Below are 17,005 nucleotides of genomic sequence, written 5' to 3'. Positions count from 1 at the left end.
TGATGAAATGGGGTGTGGAACAAAAATAATCGATAAATTCAGTGAAATATCTGTAAAACAGAAAATTGGGGTCCTAGTATTTTTTAAATTCATTTCCTGTCATATCACCACTTTGCATTCGAAAAAATTTAATGAATGGTGCGCTATATATTTTCATATATTTTAATTCGTGAAAGCTTTAACCCTTTGCCCTCGAGAGACACCATTCAGTTGATTTGCTGAAATTTCGAAGATGGATATTAATTAATATGTCAAATTTATGATAATGCAACGATGTGCTAGGTATCGAAATCAAATAATCTTACGTGTCAATTATTATACTATTTCTTATTCACTGCTCGAAAGATATCGTCAATTTTATAGCAGAAAATCTTTGGACTCCTACTCTTCTTTGGTCAAAAAATCGAGTCGAGTGCAAAGGGTTAATAACCCTTCTAAGTCCAATTTTATCCACTTGGAAATTAAAATATATTTTTATTCTTAATTAAAAGGTTAGGGAGATTCGAGAGGTTGCAAATAGACGGCTTTGTTCCATTAATCTTCCTTACTCGCGTTGTTTCCACAAAAATGTCATCTGTTCTCAGCTATTAACCCGAAACGCTGATAAGTTAGCTCGTGGATGGCCGAGAGTCGTGACACAGAGGGGAAATTAAATGCGACGGCTCGGTCGAGCCTTGAGAAAAGAAGAGGGAAATTATAAATGGTTTTGCTTAATGATATCGTTTGCATTCTATAAAATTTTGCAGCAAGGTAAAGACAAGATGCGACCCGTAGAAAATTATATTCCAAGCGTGATATTCTCCCCGCGTATCTGCTATGTATGAGTGTAAATTCATTGGAGAAGATTGTGGATGATGAGCGTGTACGCTCCATAGAGCACATAATTCGTCGACAAGATGGTTCTTGGCCGAACAAGATCGAGGGAAACTCCTTTAAAATCTACGTCCATGTGCACATTTACGTGTATACAGTTTCCATGAAAACGCGAGGGATCCTCCGTGCGCGATGATTGCAAGAATATTGGAATTCATAATTAACGAATGCTGTCGTCTGGGACGTTAAATTATTTAGCGGGCAAGAAATTAATTCGCCGACGAAATTAATTAACGAATATTTTAACGCGAAGAGTTATTAAGAGGAGAAATTTGTAGCGAATAAAAAAGCACGGAGACATTTTGTTTCGTAATGATCGTTTCATAAAATGATGGATGAAGCATGATAGCTAGAGTAGGTGGAACATCGCTCATTGATTATTGCTTTCTTCTATTTCCTGTCCCACTAGAGACATCTTCGCTTCGAGGCATTATCGAGTTCTCGCAATTTCGGCTGGGAATCGATAAAGAAAGACATAATTTCTGGAATACGGAATATAATTACTGTAAAGTATTTTTGTTGGAACGATATGTGTTAGAGTAACGAAATGAAAGTTAATTTAACGAGGAGTTAAATAGCATAGGTATGCAAGTAGTATAGGTAATTTCTGTGATTGTCTTAATTGTAGGAAAATCGATTTTCTAAAATTGCCATTAAAATATAAGTAACGAGTACGAGTGCACTGTTCCAATACAAGTAAATTCGTTTTAATATACAATTAAAATCCGTTATCGTATAAGAAATATTGATTTCTTAATTTTTTGATTATTTAATTATAACATAAAGTGAAATTCAGGTGTACTTTCATTATCATACTGAATTTCTTATTGTTAGTTAATCGAATTTAAGGTGTACAATGGATGTACATTGCAGGAATATTTTAATACAAAATTTCAGATGCAAATATCGTGTTTCAATTGTCAGATCGAAATTTTAAATTTGCATTTTCAAATTCATAGTTTTAGATAAAAATTTTAGAAAAGATTTCGTGTTACAAAAGCATTTTATATGTTTAATATTGGCACTCGATGTCGAGAGTAGTTTGATCTGTATAAAATAACGAATATTTTCCCTCTATAAAATGAACTTTCGAATTTAGATATATGCAGTTCCCCGATTGTTTCATATCGAGTATAACGTATTTCGCTCTCCAAACAGATTTTTCGATATGAGGAATCATTAAGCGTATAAATTAAATATAGAGCCGGGATCGTGTCAGCGTAACGATATAAATGTAAATAGCCACGATAACGATATTATTATTTGAATCTACGTTTTTTCGCTTATATTGGATTCCATTTGTTCGATTTTCCCGTCGATTCGTGCAGGTATTAAGCGTATCGGTATTCTGGGGAACGACACTCGAGACAGATTGCACGTAGAGAAAAATGTTTGCCGTCTGACGGATTTAAATTACGTGATGTGCTTTGGATCTGTTTACTTGAGTTACGTATCAAGTACGTTTTCTGGCAGGAGTATCGATAAATTAGCATTTTCCCAATACTTTGCTCTAAATTGTTTCAAAATAAACACCCGAAAAATCTTATTTTATTCTATCACCAGTGTGCTACTGTATTTTATTAACGCGGTATTAAATAATAAATTTGCAACGGTCATTATTCAAGAAATTTCTATTTTTTAAATAATTGTAAGCCAAGAAAATAATATTATATTTCTCACGTTTAAAATTTATTTTTTCTAAATCCTTTTTCTGGCAGGAGCATCGATAAATTAGCATTTTCGCTATACTTTGCTCCAAATTGTTTCAAAATAAACACCTGAACACTGCATTTTATTCTTATTTTATTTACGTGACATTAAATAACAAATTTGTAGCGACCATTATTTAAAAAATTTCAATTTTTTAAAATAATTGTCAGCCAAAAAAATAATATTCTATTTCTCACGTTTAAAATTTATTTTCTCTAAAACATCGCCGTGCCTCGAGTTTTATCCTCGCAAATTACAGTCTGAGAAATTGAAATATTAAGACCTTCCGTCTTGATTAATCCATAAACTTGGTTGTACATGAAAATATGAACGGTGTTTAAAAGGTAATGATCATTATAATAAAAAACCATCCGCTCTCCTGCAAGCAGACATTAATCAAGCCGATGTGTACCGCGAAAATAAACATAAACAGGTCTTCAATTAACCATTATCCTCCGACGTTGCACTCATTCCCGGATATATGACGACGTGATTATCTGGTTTTTACCGTGAAAGCACGATTTGCTTACCTGTCGCGATAAACAATGGCGGCAAAATTTCGCGGAATTTCCGCTACGTTCTCCGAAACGAATTTTCTCGCATACACCACGGATAATCGCTTCTTCGTATTGGAATATTATCAGAACGTAGCAGTCGTGACGCGATCGTGACGAATAATCTGACTCATTTCGACGACTTACGAGATTTTAATCGTACGATCGACTAGCGCTACGAAGTAAATAATCGCGGAAAATCGCGGCGCTTTGCTTCTTGTTTCGAGGTCTCTTGGTCGGTGATGGTTATTTCATTGCCCAGACGACCACAGGCGTCTCTCTACGGGGCCATGTTCCTTGCCCTGGTGAAACGTTTTCGAATCCGGTTACGCAATCGATTCGGTGTAATTTTACTACGGGGAACTGTTTCGAAAGACTCCGCTTCGGGAATCGGAAAATTGATGAAACATAAACGTAATCTGATTGCGTAAAATCGGAACGAGTCGGAGAATTCGTGAAATATAAAGGCAATCTCGTTCCTCTCGATTTTATGAGCAACGATTCGATAAGGGGGCGGGAGGGAAAATATATAAGAAATAAAGAAACGAAGGCCTAGGGTGACAGCGGAATCCACGGTATCTAGGTAACCACGGCTGAAAATGTACTTGCTCTTCCCATTTGTGATATATCCCGAGTTCATATAGTAACGATGTTAAAGGAAACAGGATATTGGCTTTTTGCAGTTCACTGAGCTGCGTTTTTAGTCGGCGAAGAATTATTTCAGCGCGAGTTTTTACAGGGATGGACGTTGAAATCCGATTACATTGTAAAAGCTCTGACATGCACGTAGTGCATGAACATACTTGTCAATGATAAATCAAGCTTCCGCATCACGGGTGAATGGCGAATAATTCACGTATTTCGGCTATCATGCCGACCGTCGCATAGACGCAGTTATTTGCTGATATCATGGCAGACTGCTCGCGTGTACGGTGTTTATGCAGATACTGATTTATCTTATAGCAACATATTATCGGCACTGCCACCCTGCGTCGCTGTCAACCCCTACGGCAATCGTGTATCACTCGAGTTTATCTCGCAGATGCAAATTATGGGGCTGCAGGTGGCTAATACATCGTCCCGAAATTTCGCGTTTTAAATTGTCTCGTTGTATCTTGTATCGTGTAAATTGCTAAAAATGATCAGATATACGAGTGCAATTTTTATTCGCGAACAAACGAGTCTCGCGTGTCCACTTGTCCCGTCTACCTTGGAATTTGTTTCTCGCGGTATAAGAAAAGGTGGCGGGTAAATGGTGTCTCGGAGAGATGCGGTAAACAAGTGGGAAAAAGTGTCCCTATAGAAGTAGCGAATCATCTCGAATTACTTTCAGTTTCTTCGTGAGCCGGATTTCAGCCGTGAAAGCGCCATTGTTTGGGGTAAATAGAATTCGGCCGAAAGGGGGTGCATCGAGGTGGCCGTGATCGTAAAAAGAGTAAACGAATTCACATGGAATGAACGTCGAATGGGGAAACTAGGGTGACGCCTAATGGAAAGTACTTGTACTTAGCCTGCCCTTAGGGTGAGTCATCGATAACACCTAAAAATAGGGTAAGACGTTCGACTGGATTCTCTGACTTCCGGGTCACCGTCGTTCCTATGTTTAATTCGCTTTTCTCCAGTTTTTCTTCGCCAATGAAATTTATTTTCGTACTCTCCGTCGTAGCGACAGGAATCTAAATTATTCGAGAGAAAGGAAGAGCCATTATCATTTTCGGATACTGAATCATCTTCGAAATATTTCTCGTAGGATTCGGCGAATAAACGAATTCGAACTCATCTCAGGAAACATTCTTACAAGCATAATAAAAATGGTCATTTGCCAACATTTTCTCTACCATTCGAATTACTAGCTCCATTTTATAGCCTGGAACACTGGTTAAATGCAAACATAATAATTAGCACCTATAAATTAAAAGAGAAACCGCAAACATTTAACACGAAAAGTGTAAAAATTCTCAATAGGGTTAAATAAATTAATAAATAAATTATGATAGAAAGAAAGTGTTAGTGGTGGATGAAATATCATTGACAATAACGATTCTTTATTTAATTACAAAAAATGATCAAACACAAATATTAAGTATAAATCTAATTAATTTCTCACAATCCCATGGACACACATATTTTCACTATTACGATTCAATTACAACTGAGCTATGCCCAATCTCTCTGGTTAGTTCTTTCTACTTCCATACATTACATGAACATACACAATTCGCCCAACACCTCAATCATCATACGCATACTCATTTATCTCAATAACCTGCATCCATTAGATATTAACATCCCATGCATACTTGTTCCACTCATTCCTTTCTTACAGACGTCGCTTCTTTATTATATCAATACATATATATTAAAAATCTGTGTTAACCATTACCTCATACTATACTTCGTTGAGTTAGAATTATTGATCTATAGTGTGTATTTAAACAAGAACTAAAATTATTTTACAGAATTATTTACGTAATTAATAATAATCGAAAGGGCGTAATAGAGGTATACCGAATTTGCTTTGTGTCTCGTTGAAAATTAATAATTTAAGTTCGATTAACTTGGTAATTCTAAAATTGATCATACAATTAGGATAAATGAATAAGTCCTTTTCTACAAGATCCTTGTTTAGTGGTGGATGAAATATCAATAACAATAAGAACGATTCTTTATTTAATTACAAAAAATGATCAAACGCAAATATTAAGTACAAATCTAGTTAATTTCTCGCAGTTACATGCTCACACATATTTTCACTATTAGGACTCAATTACAACTGACCTATGCCCAATCTCTCTGGTTAGTTCTTTCTACTTTCATACATTACATGAACATACACAATTCGCACAACACCTGAATCATTACACGCATACTCATTTATCACAATAACCTCAATCCTTTATATATTGGCATCCCATGCATACTTGTCCCACTCATCCCTTTCTTACAGACGTCGCTCCTTTATATATCACACATATATGAGCTGTTCACTGCACAAATTGATTAACTCCGTAAAACAAAAAGTGAAGAAATGCAATGAAATAATGTATATAGTTTTTTAAAATTCCCTTTATAATTTAAATCAAATAAATATTGTAGAATACATAAATACAAATGTAACTTTCATCTAACGCTATATAAAATTTATAAAAAAAAAATAGTCAAAAGGTAATCGTTAGTAATATTACCATTTTTATGTTACTTTTTTGGAAGAGTTAATCGATTTGGCAATTGAGAAAATAATATATAAATCAATATAAATTATCTCAATAACCTGAATCCATCAAATATTGGCATCCCTTGCATACTTATTCCACTCTTCCCCGTCTTACAGACATCGCTTCCTTATTATATCAACACATATACACGTGTTAAAAAATCTGTGTAACCATTACTACAAGAAGAAAATTCGAATTATCATTCGAAGAAAGGAGCGCTTTCGGTTTATCCCAGAAGGCTTGCAACCCAATTGCGTCAAACGGAAATCTCCACGATTCCGAACGAATCTACCCCTAGATACTGTCAAACACGTGTAACAAAGGCACGAAAAGCCCTTTACATCTGCCACGTAACATTTGGTTAAATAGCATGGCATATTGACACGATTGTCGTGAAGTTCCCCGGTCCGGGGTTAAAACTGCCAGCCCCTGCTGAATCGACCCTACCCACCCCTATTCCCCCGTATTTCGTCGAACCTAATTTCGAACGCGTTACGAACGCTTCCGCGACTCGTTTGGCTAGCCGTCCACGATCCGTTTACCATCCGATATTAATTAAAAAGTGTTTAGAACGTGGGCCGAGAACAACGCCGTGTTCCCGTGTCATCCGACCGAAATTTCGCGATGTTTCCACGTTATAATTCTGGGTTAGGAGGCTTACCAAAGTAGGCCGAGCCGTGAAACCGGCGGAAAACTTCACTCGTCGAGTAAGAGAGGGCCGCAGCACCCACCACTCTCTTTTTACCTCTTCGTCTCTGTCGTATCGTATCCTTGCCTCCACCCCTTTCCCGTGTCTTTACCTCTCTTCGCTCTTGGCTTGTCTTTCTTGCACTTGCCCGTCATCGATCTGTGTACCCATCATTGAGTCTGCCCACTTTCCACGACACTTACGTACTACTTTCGTGATACGTTCCGCCGCGAAGATGGCCGCTTAAAATTTTCAGTCGTTTCCTCCTTTCTTATCGAAACTCTACGTGACAGCTATTTTTATGCTTTTCAAGCCTCGTTACATTCTCACGGATGCGTTCTGAAAAATTAATCGCTACCTTTATGATCTCGATTTTATTTCGATCTGAGGTTGGCTACCTCTTCATCGAGGGAAATTTATTTTGAAATAATTAATTGTATTCGAGATTTTAGTTGGTAGCTTAACACTTTGACTGTCACGTTGCTCATATATGCTATGGTTGGTTTCTCCTGTGACGTCACGCTGGTCATTGAAGCGCTTGAACTACTTACGATTGTCAGAATTAACAGTTAATTAATTGTCAACCGTTACCAAGGCACCACGGTGGTCATTGGTGACCGGAACGCTTGAACTACTTGAACTAAATTGAACAACATTGAATGAAAATTGACAGTTAGTGCATTTTGAATATAACCGCTAATTAGAAGGTACTTTAAATTAAAATGTACCTCATTGAGTAACTAAAAATTTTTATTAGAACATCAATAAAATATTAAAACAAATCTTGCATCTAGCGGTGCATCTCACCTGGAGTCCTGAACGAAACATGTGATTTCGGCGTGGCAGTCAAAGTTAAGTTAATTGTATATATTTTTATCCGTTAAATAGGAGAAGCCATAGACTGGTTCTTGCTTTGGGAATTACAGAGGGTAGTATCGTGACTAATGGTAATTACTCGAATTGTTTAATTGCACTTTATGTGGACGTTATTGCGATTTATCTCGCTGTAATTTTAAGTTTCGACTGTTTGTCTTTATTTTTATTTGCAATTTCGTATTTACGTTTCCCATGGTGAACTTTTATTTCGCAGTGTTATCGTGTACGTGAAACACGTTGCAATTTTAAACACCTATTCGTAGTGAACGCCGTTAAAAAACCCGATGAAATTTCAACGAATTTAACGTTAAAATTTAAGAAATTAACGATGGAATTATAAAATTGGTACGAGAAGGTGTTAAAATCGCTTGATTAAATATTCGCTGATTAATTTTTCAGTTCGTTGGCTTGTCGGGGCATTATAAATTTCCATTGTGGAATCAATCACACGGTCATTAATTAATCACGTGGCTGTGACTTCTAGAAATTCATTGAACAATCGTGTGCCTCTCTCTCTCTCGCTCTTGCTGTTATATTATTACTGTTTCAGGTCACAAATACTTCGGCGGCGGGGATTCGTCCAGTAACGAGCACTAATTGCGCCGATTTTACGTCTAAATTAAAGGGTATCGCCGGTATTCGATATTCGATGTCACACGGGATAGTTATCATGTGAACTCGAGCGTGCATTTGTGTCGTTTAACCGTAACGGCTGTTTCACGAAACAATTATAACAGCGACGTGTATCTTTAATCTTCCTAATTAACAGGCTCGACGACCGTGACGTTGTCCGATTTTTTCGAGCAACCCCTATTGCGCCAGGCGTTCGACGGATTGTGATTAAGCGTCCTATTCTCTTCTCTTTTCCTCCTTTATTTTAGTCGCCTGCGAATGTAACGAACATTTTCTATACACTCGTAAACGGCGTGACGGATTTACGCTTACACTGTGTGGACAAACTGTGTACATAACGCTTGTAAGGTAACGAACAAGGATAAATAATAAGTAATAACGTTTAAGCGGTAGATAGATCGAACGATGGTTACTAACGTAGATTTAGAGATCGAGCAGCAAGCTTATCCTTTGTTCGATCGATTGTATAAGAAACGAAAAGAGCTTAACGACACGATCGATCGTCAGATCTCGCGTTTAAACTAGAAATTTAGGTTCGTGTGATTTCGAGCAGCAGCTTTCGGTTAGCAGGATTCACGGATGGTGGTAGATGAGCCCCTGCCCATTCTGTGGAGCCATGGCACGAAGAGAAACAGGAAACTCGAAAGTAATTCGATTTACCCAACGTTGAACCTCGTTTTTCTTCTTATTTTTCCTTTCTTTTTTTTTTCTTTCTCTTCCAGCTGATCGCCGTAGGTTTTAAGAGTTCTAGGTTTAAGAACACTCGAGACTTGGTGGAGAATTGTCCTGGTATAAATTGTAAAGTACATATATCAATAAAGGAGCTGATGTAATACGAAGGAGAAATGGAATTCTTCCGTCATCTTTTCCAGGAGATAAGCTTCCTTCATCACGTGCTCTCCAAATTTCCTGCTCGCTCTTTCGAAATCCAGACCTTGTGCAATGTCCTAGGTGTTAATACCTCTGTCCTAGTGCAATCTTTCGTTCAATCGTCGATGTACAAATGTAAGGCTTAATAGCTTTTCAGTTGTTTGTAAGTTCTTTTCAAACGGTGTACTGTAATTTGTTTGACCGGATTCGGAGGAATCGCAAGTTTCCATTGTTGCGTTTGAACAAAGGAAATGTTGCAAATTTTAGAGCCCGAGTAAGTTTAGTTCGACAAAGGAGGTGGTGGTATAAAACTTGAGAGCCACGTTTATTACACACCAGCGTTGCACGATTGCGGCCAACGCGATGGACCCTTAAATACGAATGACAGTTTCATTTCGCCGCAGTCTGAGGAATAACGTTGCCGTTTTAACTTAATATTTCACGAGGATTCCTTTTTATCGCTTTTTCAGAAGTCTCTGTTGGAAGGAGAATATTCCATCGCGTTCTAATTCCGGAAATATAAAAGCGATCCGTCAAAAAATTCTGGCACGTCGAATAATTCGTGCCAGTGGTTAACCAGGTGCTATCCTTAAATCACTGCTCTATCGTACGTTTATTTTCGTCTCTGTTAAATCCCGGATACGAGACAAATTTGAATTAACAACTAATACGTACCCTTGTATCATTTTTAAAAATTTTATAACCTAGAGTCAACTGATATAGTCTTCTAAACCCAAGAAACATTGTGCAAATAAGAGTTCATAAGTTGTAATTCCAAAAATAGAAAAGTGATCCATCCAAAAATTCTAGCACGTCGAATAATTCGTGCCAGTGGTTAACCAGGTGCTATCCTTAAATCAATCTTCTATGGCTCGTTTATTTTCGTCCAAATTTGCCATTTTTGAATTAACAACGAATACGTACCTTTCTAACATTTTTAAAAATTTTCTGATCTAGAGTCAACTGATATAGTCTTCTAAATCCAAGAAACATTTTGAAAATAAGTTTTCATAAGTTCTAATTCTAGAAATAGAGAAGTGATCCATCAAAAAATTCTAGGACGTTGAATAATTCATGTTAGTGGTTAACCAGGTGTTACCCTAAGAGCAATCTTCTATCGCTCGCTTATTTTCGTCCAAATTTGACATTTTTGAATTAACAACAAATACGTACCCTTCTAACATTTCTAAAAATTTTATGATTTGGGGTTTACTAATATAATCTTCTAAATCCGAGAAACATTGTGAAAATAAGATTTCATAAGTTCTAATTCCAGAAATAGAAAAGTGATCCATCAAAAAATTCTAACACGTCGAATAATTCGTGCCAGTATTTAACCAGGTGTTATCCTTAAATCAATCTTCCATCGCGCGTTTATTTCCGTCCAAATTTGACATTTTTGAATTAACAACGAATACGTACCTTTCTAACATTTTTAAAAATTTTCTAATCTAGAGTCAACTGATATAGTCTTCTAAATCCAAGAAACATTTTGAAATTAATTTTCGCATATCTATCTACCAATAATATGAGTAATTTTAATTCGTGGAACATTTTCACAACCTGTCAATTCCCTCGTGTCACGATTGTCGTCAAATAAGCGCCCGTGCCAGGGAATATAGAGAGATTTTCGTTTCACCGACTTCGTTTCGTCTCGGAAAATCGAAAAAATGAATCGATAATCGATTCGCGTTACGTTTCAGACGTCACATCATTCTCGCGTGTGTCTCTCCTCTCTGTACACGTTTTCGGATTAAAACCCGTTCCTCTTATTACTTCTCGTTTCGATATTGCCTGCCGTTTCCCGATCGAAATTAAAAACACGTCGCCAAGGGATGCCCCTTTCAGCGGCGGCCGTTCAATCCGTAGCGAAATTTCATTTTCACCGTGATTCAACGAAACTTACGGCCCTCCCGTAGGGCGAATTTGCTCGTAGCATAATCTGGAAGGCCGCGTCCATTACCGCATCCGTTGAAATGATAGACAACGGAGCAAGAACGACGGTACCGTTGCCCCGGCATCCTGGAGCGCTGTGCATCGTTAGTCGAAAGTAATATCCAGGCGGAAACCCGATGGACGAGCAGCTTAACGATACGACAGTCAGGAAAGAGACTAATGATCGTTGGACGCGAGAGAGTCAAATCATTTCCTAAGAAGGCTAATGTTCTGGAAAAAAGCAGAGGCTGCCTTTGCTCCTGCGTATCCATTCTGACGGATTAAGCCGGTCTTTCGATCATCACTTTAATCAAGCTAACTGGTGTGCAAAAACGAGGAAGAGGAGAAGAACAAGAAGAGAGAAAGACGTCATTAGCCGGTTAATCTTCAACCCCCCGAGCTTTCGTCCATTGTTCGCCACGCGAAGTGGGGTGGCTTGATCGCGACCGAGACAGTCGAGCCGAGTTATTGCAGTCGCCGAGATTAGCCTTGTACAGTCACAGTGGCAAAATATAATGTACGATTGAATATGCATCAGGGTCACTGAATATTAATAGCCCCACGATGGCACAACAGATTCCCTCCCGTTCGTTGTAAACAATTTGCTATGCACGAGGAGCTGTGATTTTTTCGCCACAGCCAGAAGGATGTCTGGAGATGCGACGAGGCGCGATCGAATTTTCGAATTGTAAATTTCCCGCGAAATTTAACGGGATTTCACGCTTCGCGGAACTTCGAAACTCGCGATTTCGGATGTCCGGAATGATGCGATTACTGTGGTAACGAATCTGTTAGCGAGCGGAGTTGGTATTTCGAGAACTTTCTGCTCGATCGGAAAGGAATTTTCGATAATTTATCGATCAACGTTGACTACGTTAGCTGCCGAGAAATTAAACCGTATCTTCACGATGGACGTGAAATTATGAGCACTCCAATCCGTGTTATACGTATTTTTACTTTTACGAATCTATTAGACTCGACAAGAATATTCGATGATACCTCTGACGATGAAATTACGTACCTGAAATGTATGTAATTATACCTAAACACATACCTAAACACGGTATACTAGTATAATGGTAATTAAAAATGCGAAACGAGTCGATATTAATTTTATTACAAACAGGTGAAGAAATACAAAGTTCGAAACCACTCATTTTGATCGTAGACCTACTGAAGAAATTAGAGGAAATATTCAGAAAATATTAAAAAATTCCGTCACTCGTTCAATATTAATAATAATAATACTTTATGAACTGACAGAAGTCCTTTGGTACACGATAAAAATAGTAAAATGAAATATACAATAATAACGTAGTAGTATAGTAATACAGAAAATAATGGAATAGGAAATAATTAAAGAAAAGGAGAAGGAACAAACAAAAGAAAAACTTAATAAATAAATAGTTGTGGTCTAGTTGAGCCTAGTCTAGTTCTGAGGTCTAGTTCTTATCTTCTGCACCTGTAGACCTACTGAAGAAATTAGAGGAAATATTCAGAAAATATTTAAAAAATTCCATCACTCGTTCAATATTATTAATAATAATACTTTATGAACTGACAGAAGTCCTTTGGTACACGATAAAAATAGTAAAGTGAAATATACAATAATAACGTAGTAGTATAGTAATACAAAAAATAACGGAATAGGAAATAATTAAAGAAAAGGAGAAGAGACAAACAAAAGAAAAACTTAATAAATAAATGGTTGAGGTCTAGTTGAGCCTATTATCGTTTCCTTCTCTGCGTAACAAGCGATCCCATGAAAGTCAGGAATTTAATGGAAAATTCCAACTTAGGTGAAAGAGGTGGTTATACGTAACCATAGAACACCCTCGTCTAGCAATTTGACCGAGCGAATGGAGAATATCTACGGTCACGTCGATAACCCTTGTAAGTTCGTGTATTCGAAAACCACAACTTGGAATAGAGAACGTCGTCTCATCCATTACAAGGCTACCACCGAGAGAATTTTGAAGCAGTGCGGTAAACCCTATGAGTCGTCCTGAATCGCAGGATCAACGATATACTGCTGCCAGAATACTAATGCGGATCTACGTCCCTCCACTGCTGCCATCGATAAGTAATGACCTTTTTCCACCATGACATGACTGCTCCCCGAGATAGGTCTGCAGTTTAAAATCAATCTTCCAAGGTGACATGGCATTGGCCAGACTGGCTTTCTATTTTATTCATCGACTGTCTGACGCGTTATAAAAGCAACATCTGCAGCCAATGGACTTTCTTCTTTGTACACCGTGCAGAGAGAGAGGCAACAAGAGGATATTTATCCTGCTGTCGTGTCATCTGAACACGTAGCTGCCGGGTGCTTTGCCTTTAAAATATTTATCTCCCTAACAGGTTTATCTTACCACGTGTTTCGCTAAACTGTTGTTGCACAAACGTACAGGATTTCAGTGGCAGCGAGACTTATACTCCTCGAGTGACAATGTATACTACTATTTGCACGACTCTGAGCATCTTTCCAGCAATTTTCAAAGAGCCTTTGACAATAAGACAAGCGTGTCTACGAAGAATTAGTGATACACGAAAATTTTTTATTTTATTTAACGTATAATTACAATCAATTCCTAAGGGGAATTACGAGTAATTCTGTTGACGTGAGTATCATGACATGACATGTAAAATGGATTACTTTATATTCACTTGTTAGAATATTATTAAACATTAACCCTTTGCACTCGGTGATCTTTTCGTTACAGAACATAGTAATTCGAAAACCTTCTGCCATAAGGTCGACAATATTTTGAAAACGGTAAATAATTATTATAATTATTTTATCTGGATATTCCACGCATTGTTGGGCAATTTTAAATTCGAGATATTAATTAATAATTATGTTTAGAATTTGATTAAATAGTGACTGAGAGTCGCCTCTCGAGTGCAAAGGGTTAAATCTATCGTTTAGATCCAGGCCTTTTTAGTGCCTTTTCAGTCGTCTGATATGTACAGAACTGTTAGTTAGATCAGGTATGAATGGGTTTGGATGGTTAGCCAACCTTGAGATGTAGCGATTACGGAAAATGATTGTTTCTGTTTAATCATCGATGATCTCTTGAGCAATTTTCACGTACCTAGAGTTGATGTCATTAATTGTGTCGTCTTTTGACAACCACGCTGAGTGAAGCTCAAGCTCAGTGGAGTCTCCGGAAACCGCATGCATTAACAGCGAGGACGGCTATGTCCGTTGCAGCACTAGAACAGAGCCACTCCGAAATAGCGGTGATTTTCAGCGAGCTAATTTCGGTCGATGCCTTTTCTACGAAAAATCAAAGGAACACTCGGTTCGATATCGAATTATCTGTAACACGAGTGACTCGCCAAACGTAATCCCTTTATCCACGTTTTACGCGAGGGCCGTTTGAATCGAAGTAAGTGGAATACAGGGGTCTAGACGCTGACAGACCGGTTTCAATGCGACAATGACTCTGTTCGCGATAAAACGGAGTCACAAACGGAACGCGGTCTGAATTAAATCGTCGGAGCTGGCACGGATGCTCGTCCAACTATCCCTTTTATGTAAGAATCAATCAGCGACGACAGGTCAGGCTATCTGTTAACTCGAAGTTCGGAAATCTGCGGGAACGTGTAAAGTTCGCGTAGCGAATTTAACAATGGGTATACCGGGAAGCTCGGTAAAATCTGGCAACTCGGAGGGAAATTGAATCGAAGCTATTAATAAACAGCTTCGATGCTGAAACATGAATCAGAAATTAGACGATGCTTCCTCAAAATCTTGAGGCTGGTTCGACGTCCAAGGAAGTTCTTACTTTAAGATGTAAATATGAAAATATAGAATTAACCCTTTGCACACGAAAGGTGACCCTCAGTCACCATAGAATTTGGACGATCGATATTAATTAATACAGGTAACCCTCCTATAACACGGTAGATAGGTTCCTAGAAAATGCTGTGTTTTGTGAAACCGTGTTGTACGAGACCCAGAGCTAGTACAAAAAGGAAGGTTACGTTCCGAAAACTTACTAAAAACAAATTTCTTTTTTAATTCTACATAAACAACTTAATTTTTATTAAAAATGTAAATGTACGTACAACACACACACACAAAAAAAATAATATTTTAATTTGACGCAACTTTAATTTAATTAATTTCTTCATCGTCACTGCTCATGTAGAAGTACAGTGTTGTACATAGGTTTTTGCAATTTTCTTATCGTGTTATAAAGATACCGTATTATAGGATGCCGTGTTGTAGGAGGGTTCCTGTAATTTATGAATCGTGTTATAGTGAAACCGTGTTACAGAATGCCTTGTTGTAGGAGGGCTACCTGTATATCAAATTTAATGTAATGTAACTGTGCGAGGTATCGAAATCAAGTAATTCTACAATTCTATTATTATACAATTCTTTATTTACTGCTCAAAAAAGTATCGTCAGTTTTTTAATAGAGAATCTTTGATTTTTTACTCTTCTCTAGCCAAAAAATTATCTAGTGCAAAGGATTAAAAACCCAACCAACTAACGATAATAATTCAGGTTATGAGTGTTTATAAACGCTATCGATGATGACAACTCCATCATGAAGCAAATCAATTCCCCAAAGATCTTGATTGTAAATATAACAAATATTATTTTGGGGTGATATTCATGACAATTCTTCAGGGTTAATTGAATATAATTCAATATAATTCAATATAATTGCATAAGTTCTTGGAGAATTGTTAGCATTTCAAAGGAAATTTATTAACACCGTTGAGAATAAATTAAAAAACGACTAACGACAGCGATGAATATATTCGAGTAGCAGCTTTTAATCGTGTGTTAAGCTTGATATATGTATAAATGCACGTATCAAATGTACATGAAGTTTGCGTAATCTCGCATATCATCGTGTGAAAATTACGAATTGCAATTACATGGCCTGGTTGTTTTGAAAATTATTATGCAACGATATCAGCTACGTATGTAGAATAATAATTCGATTATTAATACGTAATAATTTAAACAAAATTGAATACCAGCTTTGGACTAGAGGATTTGATATATCGTGTTATTTCGAGTATAATAAATCTCGCGAGCCGGATGATCGCGTTACCATGAACAAATATTGCATATCCGCGAATTAATCTCGATGCAATTTATCCTGGACACAATTATTGTCCCCAATATTTTTAAACATCAATCAGAAATTAAACGATGCTTCCTCGAAATCTTGAAACTGGTTTGACGTCCAAAAAAGTTCCTTTTTTTAAAGAGTCAATATAAAAATATAAAATTAAAATTCGTGGACAATTAATAGTCTTAGTCGATGAAAATTTCTTAACAAAGTTCCTGCGAATAAATTGAAAAACGACTGCCGATACGGATGGATATTCGAGTAGCAGCTTTTAATCACGCGTTGAGCTTGATATATGGATCATCGTGGGAGAATTACAAATTGCAATTATACGGCCTGGTTATTTTGGAAATTATTATACAACGATAATGAATTAAAAACGTGAAATCGAATAATATGATCTCTATGTATAATATCAGCTACATATGTAGAATAATAATTCGGTTATTAACACGTAATAATTTAAACAAAACGGAATGCAAGCTTTAGATCAGAGGATTTGATATATCCTTCTATTTCGCGTATAATAAATCTCACGAGCCGGATGATCGC

General features: G+C 37.1%; 1 protein-coding gene across 2 annotated transcripts in view; it reads left to right on the top strand.

The window, feature by feature from the left end:
- The window catches only part of AstA-R1 (allatostatin A receptor 1), a 61,934-nt gene that overhangs the window by 24,311 nt on the left and 20,618 nt on the right, over positions 1–17,005 (top strand). Inside the window, exon 5 of one of the 2 annotated variants that reach the window (XM_017898374.1) lies at positions 8,467–9,275. The exons of the other annotated variant lie outside the window; for it this stretch is intronic. The gene's annotated coding sequence lies outside the window, so the exon portion shown is untranslated. Of the gene's footprint in view, positions 1–8,466; positions 9,276–17,005 lie in introns of those variants that run through there. 2 annotated transcript variants of the gene reach the window in all.

Source organism: Eufriesea mexicana, unplaced genomic scaffold, assembly GCF_001483705.2.
Source record: "Eufriesea mexicana isolate 0111107269 unplaced genomic scaffold, ASM148370v2 scaffold4744748174, whole genome shotgun sequence".
Lineage (NCBI taxonomy): Eukaryota > Metazoa > Arthropoda > Insecta > Hymenoptera > Apidae > Eufriesea > Eufriesea mexicana.
The sequence above is the reverse complement of the archived record's forward strand: the minus strand, read 5'-3'. Positions and strand labels throughout refer to the sequence as shown.